This window comes from Homarus americanus, unplaced genomic scaffold (assembly GCF_018991925.1).
Source record: "Homarus americanus isolate GMGI-L3 unplaced genomic scaffold, GMGI_Hamer_2.0 scaffold53183, whole genome shotgun sequence".
Taxonomy (NCBI): Eukaryota; Metazoa; Arthropoda; class Malacostraca; order Decapoda; family Nephropidae; genus Homarus; species Homarus americanus.
In genome coordinates, this window is record NW_024742422.1 from 14,979 (window position 1) to 19,956 (window position 4,978).

At 44.2% G+C, this 4,978-nt stretch overlaps 1 non-coding gene across 1 annotated transcript; it reads left to right on the plus strand.

Moving 5' to 3' along the window:
- The first annotated feature begins 4,093 nt into the window (after positions 1-4,093).
- LOC121876911 lies at positions 4,094-4,209 on the plus strand. Its single transcript, XR_006090845.1, has one exon. It is a non-coding gene; the product is annotated as a U5 spliceosomal RNA (small nuclear RNA).
- Positions 4,210-4,978: the final 769 nt, after the last annotated feature.

The following is a 4,978-nucleotide window of genomic DNA, read 5'->3' on the forward strand; positions in this document are numbered from 1 at the left end:
CCCTGTTGGGTCAGGGTGTCCAGAATGAGTTGTTGTTGCTTCTGCAATGTCACAATTGTTTTCACAAACAAGTCGAGTTGGGTTGAGAGAAGGTTGATTTGCTTGGAGTGGCGATCCAGACGGAGAGTGATTGTTTCCATAGAACCAACTTGGTGTACCTGTGCATGAGCTGGAGGTGGCGGCGAGGATTGCCGAGGGCCCGACTGGGCATGTGGTGGTGGTAGCGACGGAGAGGGACGGTGAGGGTTCAGTTGAGTAAGAGGTGGTGGTGCTGGTGAGAGACAGCGGGGGTCCAGGTGGGCAGGAGATGGTGGTGACTGTGTGGCAGGGCCGGCAACGACCTTGTTCCAAGAACGGTAGGGAGAGGGAGGGAGGGGAGAAAGGATGGGTGGTAGGGTGGATGGAGGGGGTGGTAGAGGAGAGGAGATCAATGGGAAATCCTTGGTGGATGGAAGAGGCGGTGGTGGATAGGATTGAGGTTTGGTTGACAGGGGCTTCGTCAGAGACGAGGGCGGTGGTACAAGGTAAGTTTTCCCCGGGCGAGTGCCAGGACGCTGTGGGCAATTGGCATTCCAGGCGTGGTGACTGCCATGGCAATTGACGCACCGTGGAATAACTGGGATTTTGTTCTGAATTTTCGATTTGCATTCCACTGTGTCGTGAGGACCTGCACAGAAACCGCAGGCGACCATCCTCGTGCACTCCCAGGTGCGATGTTTCCACGATTGGCAACGACCACAGATTTTCGGGGTTCCGATAAATCGGTCGAGAGGACAGTTGTGAATTGGTCCTACATTCACCTTCGGGGGGAGGGGGCCCACCCACCAGCCGATGAGTTCGTTGGATGGACGTTTGGAGACCGGGTTGATGCGGCGTTCCATGTCCAGTAGTTGTGGGAGAAGAGGGCGAAGATCGTCGATAAGGATCTCCCAGGGTACGTGGCGAACCATTACCTTGGTACGACGAGTTTCTGGGGTGATGATGGTGAACTTCAGCATCACCTCCCCCTGGGGAGCAGGAAAGCCCACCTGAGTGAGCAGGCGCACCGTCTCGTCCATTTGTGTGGTGACTATCACGGCTGTGGGACCTCGGCGGAGGCGAAGTGTTGAGTCCTGAAGTGGAGAGCAGTGACGGAAGAACCAGGTCGTCCGTGTGCTCAGAGGCAAGTCCCGAGGGAAGGCGAGACGACGAAAGCGCGACGGGGCAGGGAGACAAAGGGAATCCCCTATGTCCATCGTCGGCGGAGGGTCGGTCATTGAGCCACATGTAGGCTCACTTGGGGACCCTGATGACAGGAGTCCACCCTCTACAGCCCCAGAAGGGGTGCAAGGGGGAGCCGTGGCCCCTGCTGGAGACCCTGACTTCTGAGGTTTCTGCTTCTTCTTTGACGTGTCTTCAAGAAGAAAGTCGTCAGCATCACTGTCACCTACTGCCGCCGTTTCCAACGAACGGGAGCGTTTAACAGCGGGCATAGGACACGTTGGCAACACTGCAGTCAGGTGGAGTGGTAATGACGTCACACTATCACACTGCGCATGCGCAAACTTGAAAACTTTGCTCAGAGGGATCGGGTGGTAGGACCAGATGTTTTATCCCCAAAAAATGACAAAGTCCAAAAGTAACAAAAAAATATATGCCACTGTGCTGATAACTGGGTCTTACTGTAGTTGTCTACACAGGCTGGGATTGGTAGACTCTCTGAATTCGTCAGAAATACGAATTTTAAGGAGGAGTCTCTTACAGCCTTTGTTGACACTCAGTTGGTTATCGCCGCACTGTTTGTAAACTTTGTGGCCAACCCGACTCTCACACCCTCTCTCACTACATCCTCACTTGCCCTAGCTGTTACCAACACCTCTTCCCTCCCTGACCAGATATCCCTCCTCCTAGTGACAGGCCTGGGACTTGACATTATTAGGGACCTGCCACGCTTTGCCATAAACAGATGAAATGTACCGGGAACTTTCCCCCCACGCACTCATCATTCTCTCACTTTATGTAACTTGACAAAACCTATGACCCTTCAGGCTTTTACCCCCTTAATGCACGAGTCATAAAGGCAAGTATGAACTTTGCATACTTCCCAGATGGGCGTTGTAAATGCTTCTGCGCTTCACCTTGCACTGGATGTAAGGGGGTGCCCAATAAACTATCCCCCTCGGGGGCAAATCTGAATCTATCAATCACTTGCTTGACAATAATTATTTCCAGTTCCGGTATAATCAGAGATACAACTTAAAGCACCCAGAGCTACTCCTCCATAAAATATCACGGTGTGAAGGTGTGGAACAACTTACCCCCACACATCCGAGCAAAGCCTACGCTCCCTTCCTTTAAATCATCTCTTAAAAAAAATCTATTGTCTAAGTATTAAAATTTCTTGTAACACCTACTGTATTTACAGTACCTGCCTTTATTGTACCATCAAAACCGTTTTATCGGAAATTATCATGAAAATAGATAAGTAATTACCATTGCAATAAACATAATTGCCAACGAGACATAATCATGTTCTGTCCTCTTGTTCAACCTTATTACTGTACAACCCAATTGTAGTTGGGTAAGAGACGCTAATTTTCAGCAAATCAGCTCAGCTGGGGCGCCTGTGGGTAGAGCTGTACCGCTCTTGCCTCACAAGCCAGTTGTCACGGGTTCGATTCCCGGGTCGGTGGAAATTTGTTCAGACACACTTGCCAGCTTCCCTTGGTCCTTGTTCACCTGGCAGCAAAGTAGGTACCTGCTATAAATCGAAAGTTGCGAATTCGTATTCAGGGAAAGTTGTTTGAGCTTCCAATAACTTACTTTGACATAAACCACTGACTCTTCAGGCTTCTACGCCCTTAACTCATGAGACATATTCCTCCTTCACAGTCTTCCACCTTCTTGAGCCAATGGCTCTCTTCTCTCCATCCCATCATCATCATCAACCATGAACTTAGCATGCTTCCCTGTTGGGCGCTGTAAACGCTTCTGCGCTTCACCTTAAACAAGGATGTAAGGGGGTGTCCAATAAAAAAAACAAAAAAAAAACAGCTCAGCTGCGCCTTTCGCGTCACACTTAGAGGTCACGGTGATTGGCTAAGATGTAGGCACATAGGCAGGCTCTTTTTGGTGTAATATGCCTCTATAATGGCTTTTTGGCAGGAATATTGTCTAAACTAGATTCTCATAGATTTTCTCTAAAACATGACAATTTACATGGCACTGTTACAGAAGCATTTTTTTCCTATGTTTTTTTGTTTTTTTTTACGTTATCAAACTTGACTTGAAGCCTGTAGATAATGATGAAGGGCTAATATTTGTTGCTGGGTTTTTGTTGGAAGTACTTTTAGAAGTATTGGGCAGAGGTGGTGGATGTAAATGAAGGAAAGGATTTAAAGAAGGAAATTAGAGTAAAAGTATCGGGCTCATTAGACATGCTGTATTTTAAAATTCTTTAATGATACTTTTATACTAATAATTGAAAGTTGTAGCTAAACAGCTTTTTGACTTTTTTCTCATTCATGTTTTGATATAACAGTAGATAGTATTTCAAGCGCTATAATAATTATTTTTTTTATTTTTTTATTTTTTTTAAGATTTATTGGACTGCTACTCCTGCGGACCTGAAGTTACCAGTTTCATACAGGCGTAATGCCGGTAGGTAGACATGAGAGACTGGTGGACACCACCATTGAAATAACTTATATTACATAAACATTTCTAATCAAATTCAGGTTCTTTTTATTTCTTAGATTAACCATTGTGAGGCCATATATGAAACATATTTATAGATTTCAGTTACCCTTAAAGACCTTAGTTGAAGCGCAGTCATAACATTGTAACAATAACATTCTCGTTGATTTGCTGTATTTGTTCAGATTTAAAGGAATTATGTAAATTAAATCCTCTTAAAGAAAATCCACATTAAGTAATACCACTTTTGACTGCCAATCACGGTAGTCTTAAATGTTACGAAGGACTTGTAAATCTTATTTTAAAACTCTTCTAGACACTGGACAATAAAACCTTTAATGTCTTTCTTGACTGGAACTACGACCCCAAGTATGTTCTAAGTTAATGTTTGTTGGGGTCTTGAACAACTTTGCGACCATAGCTCTGGTTTCCCTTCAAAACGCATAAATCTTTCGCCTTTTACTAAAGATTTCCGTGGGGGGGAACAACTCAATGAGTCTTAATTAATTTTTTCTTAGCCCATTCACATGGGCTCACAAAACTAATTCAAATTAGATGAAAATAATCATACAATGTCGTAATTAAGTTTATGTGATCTAATGTAGTAAAAAAAAAAAATCTATTCACATATACAACGTCCTGGATGGAACAATTATCCCGACTATTACAGATCTAAATCAGGTTGTGAGAATACAGATCTGTCATAAAATTAATTTCATGCACTTATTAAAAATTGCTCTAGACTTCAAACAAACCAAGGGTACCTAGGGACAGCACTAGGATCCCGCTTCCTCTATCAAGAAATAAAAAATATTGAAATTGAATTGAAATCTGTAAACCTTTTGAGTTCCCTACTTGAAATATTTGTTCTCTAACCACGTCGGGAGAACGGAGTCCTCCGGAGAGACTCAGGTATTCCAAAATACCGCACAGGGTGTTCATGAAATTTGAATTGGTGAGAGAACACCCTTACTTTGCGTCAACTTAGAGATGTCTGATTACAGATGAAGCGTTCAAGATCCTTTGTGACTGATGTTGAAAGCTTCTATTGTATTTACTGTTAGTGAAATTGTCAATATAAGTCAGGGTAGAATCTACTTTAAGAATGAGGTATCATTGACGTCATCCCTAGAGATGCCAGTAATTGTTAACTGTGGCTGAAGTCACCCCCTTTTCATATATGAACATCACAGAATCTGATGTTCATGGTGAAATTGTTGTAAGAGTGTTAATTAAGAAATTAATTAATTATCCTGAAGGGGACTCTCAGGCCACGTATCTCTGAAAATCTAACGGGTGTAAC